The sequence below is a fragment of the Triticum dicoccoides genome, chromosome 7B (assembly GCF_002162155.2).
Source record: "Triticum dicoccoides isolate Atlit2015 ecotype Zavitan chromosome 7B, WEW_v2.0, whole genome shotgun sequence".
Taxonomy (NCBI): domain Eukaryota; kingdom Viridiplantae; phylum Streptophyta; class Magnoliopsida; order Poales; family Poaceae; genus Triticum; species Triticum dicoccoides.
In genome coordinates, this window is record NC_041393.1 from 148,520,852 (window position 1) to 148,532,465 (window position 11,614).

Genomic DNA, 11,614 nt, shown 5'->3' on the forward strand with positions numbered 1-11,614 from the left:
TTTTTTTGTTTTTCTTAAGGTTTATTAAACACACAAGAAGAAAGCTAGAAAAGGAAATTAAACTAGCATGGATAGTACAATGAAAAAGTATGAGCACCGACGACTAGAATGAGTGTGTGAACATGAATGTTATGTCGGTGAGAAATACGTACTCCCCCAAGCTTAGGCTTTTGGCCTAAGTTGGTCTATGGCCATGGATAGCGGCTACTCTCCCCGGTGTACTGAGGAGTGTCATCTGGATACCACTGAATGGCGATCTCCTCTGGATCCCACTGATAACATGATGGACGATAAGGGTCCAGTGGTGGTTCCGGCTCAGGCTCTGGAGCGGATATCTGGCCTCGATGCATGTACACAGCCTTCGGCAAGACGAGGTAATGGCCTGCAGTTAAATCAAACAAAGAAGACGCATGCAAAATAATAGTCTCATTATGTTTCTTATTAAATCTCAGGTTATACAGGAGCATTTTATCATCATTGTCAATAATAAACTCATGCGCTACCATGCTCCTGTAATCTAAAAAGGTAAGAGGTAGCAGTGTCTCCTCTTTCTCATCATGCCTAATAGGTATCTCGAAATGTTTAGCAAGGTGTGCAGCATAGATACCTCCAAAGATGGGGCCCTTGGTATGGTTCAGGCTTAACCGTTTAGCAATAACGACACCCATACTAAAAGTGTTATCACAAAATAAGGCATGGAACAGAATAATAATATCAGGAACACTGAGGTTTCCACAGTTTCCGCGACCAATTAAGCATCGACTAGCAAATATGGCAAAGTAGCGTAAAACAGGAAAATGTATGCTAGTTATTCTCGCATCGGAAACCTTCCTCGATTCCCCTACAGTAATAGTGTCAATAAAACCATCCACATCTTTATGATGTGGTTCATCTAGGCTACCATCAAAGGGTATTCTACAAATCGCGCAAAAATTACGTAATGACATTTCCTTAGCCTCATCATATAAATGAAAAGCTACTGAAGGAGGTGAATTCTTAGGATAATAGTAAAAGTTTTGCACAAAATTATTGGTGAGTAAGAGATACTGTTCAATCCGGTCATGGAGGAAATCGGTGAGGCCCGCATTTTCAGCCAAAGAATAAAAGTCTTCATAAATCCCGGATGCTCTTAGGAAATTATCACAAGGCTATTCACACGGCCATACTTCCGCTACACGAGGAAGATTATACTTGGCCTTTTCTTTCTCCTTAGCTTGTTTATCCTTGGAGCTTTGGCTAGAAGAGCCCCTCAAGAACAATCTCTTCATCTTTTTCTGAAAATTTCTGAAAATTTTAGTAACTTCAAAATAAAAGTGAATCAAACTAAATAAGATTGATAGCAACTACTCCCACAAGTGCCTAGAGCCTATATCATGCATTACAATTACTTGGGACCTCATAAATTTGACAGGAAAGCTCAAGAACAGGGTCACCTAGGCAGCAAAAATTTTCAATGAATAAAGCACTAGAACAAAAACTAATTAGACCATTGGAGGAGTCACATACCAAGGAACAATCTCCCAAAGCAGTTTTGTGAATGGAGCTTTGAGCAAGGAGATCAAAAATCGCAGCAAAATGAGCTAGAACTCGTGCTTGAGCTGGATGGGGATTTTTTTGGGAGGAAGATGGAGTGTGTGGGTGCAGGAATAAGTGGAGGGGGCCCACCATGGGCCCACGAGGCAGGGGGTGCACCTAGTAAGAGTGGGCGTGCCCTGGACCCTCATGGCCAGGTGCTTTCCCCCCCCCCCTGATGTGTTCTCAGTGCCTAAAATCCTCAAATATTCCATAAAAAATCATACTAAATTTGCAGGGCATTTGGAGAACTTTATTTTCGGGATATTTTTTTATTGCATGGATAATTCAGAAAACGGACAGATAATACTATTTTTGCTTTATCTATTCTAAATAACAGAAAGTAAAAAGAGGGTACAGAAGGTTGTGCCTTCTAGTTTCATCCATCTCATGATCATCAAAAGGAATCCACTAACAAGGTTGATCAAGTCTTGTTAACAAACTCATTCCGAATAACATGGAACCGGAGAAATTTTGAATAACACTAGGTTACCTTAACGGGGATATGAACATCCCCAACAATAAGAATATCATACTTTTTCTTGACAGTAAGAAGAGGAAATTCAAAACCTCCAATAATGATAGTTGGAATTTTTCCAATAGAATTGATGCTATGAACTTGAGGTTGTTTCCTCGGAAAGTGTACCGTATGCTCATTACCATTAACATGAAAAGTGACATTGCCTTTGTTGCAATCAATAACAGCCCCTGCAGTATTCAAAAAGGGTCTACCAAGGATAATCGACATACTATCGTCCTCGGGAATATCAAGAATAATAAAGTCCGTTAAGATAGTGACATTCGCAACCACAACAGGCACATCCTCGCAAATACCGACAGGTATAGCAGTTGATTTATCAGCCATTTGCAAAGATATTTCAGTAGGTGTCAACTTATTCAATTCAAGTCTACGATATAAAGAGAGAGGCATAACACTAACACCGTCTCCAAGATCACATACAGCAGTTTTAACATAGTTTCTTTTAATGGAGCATGGTATAGTTGGTACCCCTGGATCTCCAAGTTTCTTAGGTATTCCACCTTTAAAAGTATAATTAGCAAGCATGGTGGAAATTTCAGCTTCCCGTATCGTTCTTTTATTTGTAATGATATCCGTCATATATTTAGCATAAGGGTTTACTTTAAGCATATCAGTTAAGCGCATACGTAAGAAGATAGGTCTAATCATTTTAGCAAAGCGCTCAAAATCCTCATCATCCTTTTTCTTGGATGGTTTAGGAGGAAAGGGTATGGGTTTCTGAACCCATGGTTCTCTTTCTTTACCGTGCTTCCTAGCAACAAAATCTCTTTTATCATAACGTTGATTCTTTGATTGTGGGTTATCAAGATCAACAGCAGGTTCAATCTCTACTTCATTATTATTGCTAGGTTGAGCATCAACATGAACATTATCGTTAACATTATCACTAGGTTCATGTTCATCACCTGATTGTGTTTCAGCATCAGAAATAGAAATATCATTGGGATTCTCAGGTGTGTCTACAATAGGTTCACTAGAAGCATGCAAAGTCCTATCGTTTTTCTTCTTCTTCTTTTTAGAAGGACTAGGTGCATCTAAATTGTTTCTCTGAGAATCTTGCTCAATTCTCTTAGGGTGGCCTTCAGGATACAAAGGTTCCTGAGTCATTCTACCAGTTCTAGTAGCCACTCTAACAGCAAAGTCATGTTTATTATTTAATTCATCAAGCAAATCACTTTGAGCTTTAAGTACTTGTTCAGCTTGAGTGGTAACCATAGAAGCATATTTGCTAATGAGTTTAAGTTCATCTTTAACTCTAGCAATATAATCACTCAAGCGTCCAATCATGAAAGCATTACTCTTTAATTCTCTACCAACATAAGCATTAAAACTTTCTTGCCTAGCCATAAAATCATCAAATTCATCTAAGCATTGACTAGGAAATTTAGTAGATGGGATTTCAAATTTATCGTATCTATAGAGAGAATTTACCTTTACTACCTGTGTCGGGTTATCAAGACAATGCGTTTCTTCAACAGGCGGTATATTAAGACCATCTATTTCTTCAATAGGAGGTAAATTCTTAACATCTTTAGCTTTAATACCTTTTTCTTTCATTGGTTTTTTTGCCTCTTGCATATCTTCAGGACTGAGAAATAGAACTCCCCTCTTCTTCGGAGTTGGTTTAGGAATAGGCTCAGGAGTTGGATCAATTGGCTCAGGAATTGGTTCAGGAAGAGTCCAATTATTTTCATTAGTCAACATATTATTCAATAACAATTCAGCTTGGTCGACTGTTCTTTCCCTGAAAACACAACCAGCACAACTATCCAAGTGGTCCTTGGAAGCATCGGTTAGTCCATTATAAAAGATATCAAGTATTTAATTTTTCTTAAGAGGATGATCAGGCAAAGCGTTAAGTAATCGGAGAAGCCTCCCCCAAGCTTGTGGGAGACTCTCTTCTTTGATTTGCACAAAATTATATATTTCCCTCAAGGCAGCTTGTTTCTTATGAGCAGGGAAATATTTAGCAGAGAAGTAATAAATCATATCCTGGGGACTACGCACACAACCAGGATCAAGAGAATTAAACCAAGTTTTAGCATCACCCTTTAATGAGAACGAAAATATCTTAAGGATATAATAATAGCGAGATTTCTCATCATTAGTGAACAGGGTGGCTATATCATTTAACTTAGTAAGATGTGCCACAACAGTTTCAAATTCATTGCCATAAAAAGGACAAGATTCAACCAAAGTAATTATCTCAGGATCAACAGAGAATTCATAATCCTTATCAGTAACATAGATAGGTGAAGTAGCAAAAGCAGGGTCATATTTCATTTTAGCATTTAGAGATTGTTGCTTCCATTTAGCTAATAACTTCTTAAGATCATATCTATCATTGCAAGCAAGAATAGCTCTAGCAGCTTCTTCATCCATAACATAACCCTCAGGAACAATAGGCAATTCATTCTTAGGGGGAGAACCTTCATCATCACTATCATCAATAATTTCATTCTCTCTAACCCTAGCAAGTTGTTCATCTAGAAATTGACCTAATGGCAAAGTAGTATCAAGCATAGAAGTAGTTTCATCATAAGTATCATGCATAGCAGAAGTGGCATCATCAATAACATGCGACATATCAGAATTCATAGCAGTAGCAGGTTTAGGTGTCGCAAGCTTACTCAAAACAGAAGGAGAATCTAGTGCAGAGTGGCAGTTCCTTACCTCCCCTCGTACTTGAGGGAAAAATCTTAGTTCTTTCATCTTTCAAGTCCCTCATAGTGATCAGCAGATATAAATCCCAAGTGACTTAAAGAATAGAGCTATGCTCCCCGGCAACGGCGCCAGAAAATAGCCTTGATAACCCACAAGTATAACGGATCGCAACAGTTTTCGAGGGTAGAGTATTCAACCCAAATTTATTGATTCGACACAAGGGGAGCCAAAGAATATTCTCAAGTATTAGCAGTTGAGTTGTCAATTCAACCACACCTAGATAACTTAGTATCTGCAGCAAAGTATTTAGTAGCAAAGTAGTATGATAGTAACGGTAACAGTGGCAAAAGTAATGATAGCAGTTTTCTGTAATTGTAACAGTAGCAACGGTAAAGTAAATAAGCAAAGAACAATATGTGAAAAGCTCATAGGCATTGGATAAGTGATGGATAATTATGTCGGATATGATTCCTCATGTAATAGTTATAACATAGGGTGACATGGAACTAGCTCCAGTTCATCAATGTAATGTAGGCATGTATTCCGAATATAGTCATACGTGCTTATGGAAAATAACTTGCATGACATCTTTTGTCCTACCCTCCCGTGGCAGCGGGGTCCTAATGGAAACTAAGGGATATTAAGGCATCCTTTTAATAGAGTACCAGACCAAAGCATTAACACATAGTGAATACATGAACTCCTCAAACTACGGTCGTCACCGAGAAGTATCCCGATTATTGTCACTTCGGGGTTGTTGGATCATAACACATAATAGGTGACTATAGACTTGCAAGATAGGATCAAGAACTCACATGTATTCATGAAAACATAATAGGTTCAGATCTGAAATCATGGCACTCGGGCCCTAGTGACAAGCATTAAGCACAGCAAAGTCATAGCAACATCAATCTTAGAACATAGTGGATACTAGGGATCAAACCCTAACAAAACTAACTTGATTACATGGTAAATCTCATCCAACCCATCACCGTCCAGCAAGCCTATGATGGAATTACTCACGCACGGCGGTGAGCATCATGAAATTGGTGATGGAGGATGGTTGATGATGACGACGGCGATGAATCCCCCTCTCCGGAGCCCCGAACAGACTCTAGATCAGCCCTCCTGAGAGAGATTAGGGCTTGGAGGCGGCTCCGTATCGTAAAACGTGATGAAACTTTCTCTCTGATTTTTTTCTCCGTGAAACGGAATATATAGAGTTGGAGTTGAGGTCAGTGGAGCTCTAGGGGGCCATGAGGCAGGGGGCGCGCCCAGGGGGAGGGGGCGTGCCCCCACCCTCGTGGACAGGGTGCGGGCCCCCTGGCCTTGATTCTTTCGCCAGTGTTTTTTATATTTTCCAAAAGTTATCTCTGTGGATTTTTAGGTCATTTTGAGAATTTTTGTTTTCTACACAATAAATAACACCATGGCAGTTCTGCTGAAAACAGCGTAAGTCCGGGTAAGTTTCATTCAAATCATGCAAGTTAGAGTCCAAAACAAGGGCAAAAGTGTTTGGAAAAGTAGATACGATGGAGACGTATCAATGTCTCCGCGGCAACGGTGCCAGAAATTATTCCTGCTACTTGTGAATTGCGTTGGGATTTCCCCGAACACGAGGGGATGATGTAGTACAATAGAGATAAGTATTTCCCTTAGTTAAGAACCAAGGTTATCAATCCAGTAGGAGAACCAATCAACACCTCGTTAGCAGCACCTGCACACAAACAACAAATCCTTGCAACCCAACGCGAACAAGCGGTTGTCAATCCCTTGACGGTTATGAGCAAGATTAAATTGTATGGTATTTGATAGACAAATCGGACAAAAATGGAAAATAAAATAAATAAAGTAAAAATGCAGCAAGGTATTTTTAGTTTTAATATATGATAAAAGATAGACCCGGGGGGCATAGTTTTCATTAGAGGCTTCTCTCATTAAAAATAGCATATGGTGGGTAGACAAATTACTATTGGGCAATTGATAGAAAAGCAAATAATTATGACAATATCCAAGGCAATGATCATACATAGGCATCACATCCGAGACAAGTAGACCAAAACGATTCTGCATCTACTACTATTACTCCACACATCGACCACTATCCAGCATGCATCTAGAGTATTAAGTTCATAAAGAATGGAGTAACGCCTTAAGCAAGATGACATGATGTAGACAAGATAAACTCATGTATGAATAAACTCCATCCTTTTATCCTAAATGACAATAATACATATGTGTCGTGTCCCCTTATGTCACTGGGATTGAGCACTGCAATATCGAACCCATCACAAAGCACCTCTCCCCATTGCAAGATAAATCAATCAAGTTGGCCAAACCAAAGCAATAGATTAGAGAAGAAATATGAAGCTATAGTAATCATGCATAAAGGAGTTGAGAGAAAACTCAAATAATAATCATGGATAGATCTGATCATAAACTCACAATTCATTGGATCCCAACAAACACACCGCAAAAAGTGATTACATCGAATAGAACTCCAAGAACATCAAGGATAACATTGTATTGAAGAACATTGAGAGAGAAGAAGCCATCTAGCTACTAACTATGGGCTCGTAGGTCTTTGGTAACTCACACATCACCGAAAGGGCAGCAAGTTTGATGTAGAACCCCTCCATCATTGATTCCCCCTCCGGTAGAGTACCGGAAAAGGCCTCCAGATGGGATCTCTCGAGAACGGAGGCTTGTGGCAGCGGAAAAAGTATTTCATGGACTCCCCTGTTGGTTTCATGGTTTTTGAGAATTTATAGAGGTGGAGTTAGGTCAAACGGAGTCACATGGGCCCCACGAGCCACCAGGGCACGCCCTAACCCCTTGGGCATGCTCTGGTGCCTCGTGGGCCACTGCTCCATCTTCTCGTCCCCTCCCAAAGCTTCCAGGGTCTCTTATGTCCAAAAAATTACCAAAAAGTTTCGTGGCATTTGGACTTCATTTGGTATTGATATTCTATAAAACCAAAAACAAGCAAAAAATAGCAACTGGCACTAGGCACTAAGTTAATAGGTTAGTCCCAGAAAATGATATATAGTTGCTTGCAAATGTATATAAAACATCTAAGATTGATACTATAATAGCATGGAACAATCAAAAATTCTAGATACGTTGGAGACGTATCAGATAGCCACACTCGTTTAGGGTGTCAGGCAGTTTCCCAATAACCATGTTCTATAGGCACGACAGCCCCCGATGCACTCACGAGAGGGCTTACTAGATTTGAAGAGGATAGGAGGCGGCGGCTACTGAACTTGATGCCAGTTACGACGCAGTTGCCCCTCTCGACCGTGCGGGCCATAGCAGAGGAGGCGGTGAGTCGGGCCGACGAGCGGCTGCAGTTGCTCCTGTTACTCTGGCTAGTGAGCCTTCCTCCATGGCCGATCATGCCTCCTTGCTCCGGTCGGTGAGCTTCCCTCCATGACTGACCCCATCCTCATTTGCCGTTGCACCAACCCCTGCCGCTTTCCCCCCGCATTCGCGGCCTTTTGGTTTCATGGCTTCGTGTTGTGGTGGCTGACAAGGGAGAGAGATTGAGGAGGGAGGGGATTTGGCGAGGGGCTTTCAAGGACACAACCTGACCACGCCTCCCGCAAACAGCACAACACACGACGCAGCCAACTGCTCTGCGGCTCCCGCATGACGCGGGAGGTGGGCAACGTGCGACACAAAGCCTTAGGAGTGGTCCACCCGAGAAAATGCGACCCAGCTAATGGAGGATCCGACGAGCGGGGCCAGGAGTAGCGGTGGCCCACCCATCATTGCACAAACGCGGGTGGACATGCTCCGGCCCACCCCTCCACAGCTGACGCAGGACACAATAGCCCCCACAATGCAAGGCGCAGGCAGCGCGCGAGGAGCGGCCCTCCAAAAGCGGTTCGTCGGGCATGTGGGACTGAGGGTACCCAGACCCGTCTACCTATGGCCCAATGCGCAACGCGTAACTCGGGCCGACGGGCGACCCGCCACCGAACTTCATGAGTAGGACCCTCGTGAGGCCTAGGTCAGCAGGTGCCTCGGGAGGATCGAAGGCGCCACCAGGAGCCCCGCGAGGCCCTCTCGCGGGGCTGTCTCCCTAGGCCGCCTCTCGAGGCCCCTCGCGGAGGCAAACAAGTTTCGCGCGGTGCAGAGTCTTCATGTGGGTGACGCGCTAGGCGACAGGTGGTGCCAGAGGTCGCGCCAGCAGGCGCGGATGAGGAGGTTTTCCTCTTCCGTGCTAAGGGAGCAAGGCCAGCCACCAGTTCCCAAAGCCGTTTCCAAAGGTTGCTTGGTCGGTGCAAGAGGACCAAGACGGCGAGTGAACCAGGGCGGATGTCATTCCCGAGCCCACCAGCGCATCACGGCAGGAGGCTTTTGCAGGCGAAGATCACTTTGTGCGTTTGGTTTATTTGGTTTACATGGTTCGGTTTATACGGTTTTTCGGTTTGTACGGTATTAATACTTCGGTAAATACGGTATGAAATTAAAATACGGTTCGGTTTCGATATATACCAAATTATTTCGGTATGGTTTCGGTATATACCATAATAACCAAAATTGACGCGAATTTGAAAATGAGGTAATAACAATTTACAGATTTATGACTCAAAACACATACTATTTTACAGAAATAGTATATAACTATATATACAAGTATATATGCATGAATGGATTTATCCCTTGATAGTTATGGACGTTCTTAGCATTTTTGAAAGAGAGAAATGACTATGTTACGAGAAAATGTACGTGTTTGGCTGTGAATTTAGCTCATGTAGAAGAAAAATGATAACTTGTATGGTTGTTTGCCTCAAGAAATATAAATTTATTTTTCACCTCGGTTTATTTGGTTAACCATTTGGTTTTTTCAGTATATACCATAAAAACCAAAGTTCAAAAACGGTATGAAAAGTTCATACCATATCAAAACCATAAACCATAAAAACCATAAAATTGGTTTGGTTCGGTTTATTTTCGGTATGGTTTTTCGGTTCGGTTTCAAAATGCACAGAGTGAGGCGAAGACCACCTTTAGTCAGGATAAACTGCTCTCCTGACCCCCTTCAAAGTGGCCGTTGTGGCAACCCTTCCCGCCAAGTATTTTCGGGGGAAGAGGACCATAGGCACGATATAAAAGGAGGGCAGGCTGCCGCCGTAGAGGAGGTGGATCCACCCGAGAACTTGAGCACACCATTGTACTCTCTCCCTCAAGCAATCTAGACAAGCAGGAATAGGGTCTTACACCGCGAGATGGCCTGAACCTGGGTAATTGCAGTGTCCATAGCTCTTCTTCCTTAGCTCGTGCTCGTTGCAGCATCGCCGTGAGGTGGTGAGGGCAGAGTAGGGCCATAGGAACAAGCGCACCCTAGAGTTTGAACCTCTTGGGTCGAGAAAACTCTAACCTACACCGTGTGACATGCAGGCAGGGCAACCGACAAGTGGGATCAGGGGCGGCACTGGCCCACTCGTCATAGTCAAAGCACATACGCCGGTGTAGAAACCGGGTGCATGCGCTCCGGCCAACCCCTCCGAGGCTTGCCCACGACGCACGCCGCCGGTCAGCGTGAACAAGCCACGCGACGCGCGAGGAGTGGTCACTGAAGATCTTTGAACCCAGCCAAAGGAAGAACTCGGTGAGCCCATTGGTCATCGGATTCCACGCAGGATCGTTGGATCAAAATAGGCAGTCAAATCGAACGGGCCACACGAGCGCACTAACCAGACCAGAGGCGATCGAACGGGCAGAACGGCACGAAATCGAGGGAGCCCTCAGATGGGCGGGTCGGCCAGCCTTCTTATAGGTTAATAGGTTAGAACAATAAAACAAAAAAGAGAAAATGAAAAAGTAAAAGTAAAAAACGAAAACGAAAAAAAGGGGGCGCCCCGCCTCGCGCATGGGCCGGCCCAACAGGGCGCGCAGGGGGGGGGGTGCGAGGGTATGCGCTGCCGCGACTGGTGGCGCCCCACGCCGCGAATGCTATTTATCGCATTAAGCGATCGTGCGAGCATGTTTCGCTGAAGGTTGTAGACTAGTTGGGCCGGCCCATTTTTGCGCAGCGTTCGAACCAAAAAGGTAACGGAAAATAGGGAGAAGCGGGGAGCGATCTCGGGTCGCTAGGGAAAGAGCTCGTGACGCCAGGCCACTGCGCCAATGACTTTGCACGTGGTAAGTTGGTGGCACGTTCCTTACTTGAGAGAACGAATTCGGTTATTTCTATTTTTTTATGGGTTTTTTCTGTTTTTTCTTTCTACGTTGATAGCGTTTTCTTCATTTTTATTTGGTTTCTTTTTATTCTTCTCCAATTTTTGTATGGTTTTCTTTCTTTTCTCCTTTTTTTTGGTTTTCTTTCTTCTTCTTCATTTTTTGTTTTTTTCCTTATGTTTGATTTCTTTTTCACACTACATTTTTGTATATGTCAAAAATGTTTTTTTAATAAGTGACCAACATTTTTGGCACACACGTACATTGTCCGAACGTTTTTTAAACATTTTTAAATACTATTTCAACATTTTAATACTTATTAAACATTTTTAAATACTTCTTCAACATTTTTTAATACTTATTTAGACATTTTTAAAATACTTGTTCAACACTTTTAATACTTATTCAACATTTTTAAATACTCATTTAAAAAAACCATACACTCGTTCAACATTTCTTTAATAATTATTCAACATTTTTCAAATACTTGTTCAACATTTTTAGTACTTATTTAACATTTTCAAATACCTGTTCAACATTTTTGAAATCTTGTTCAACATTTTTTAATACTTACTCAACATTTTCTAGATATTTGTTCAACATTTTTCCAAATGTCTTTAAAAGTGTTTATTAATAGTGTGTGTGTGT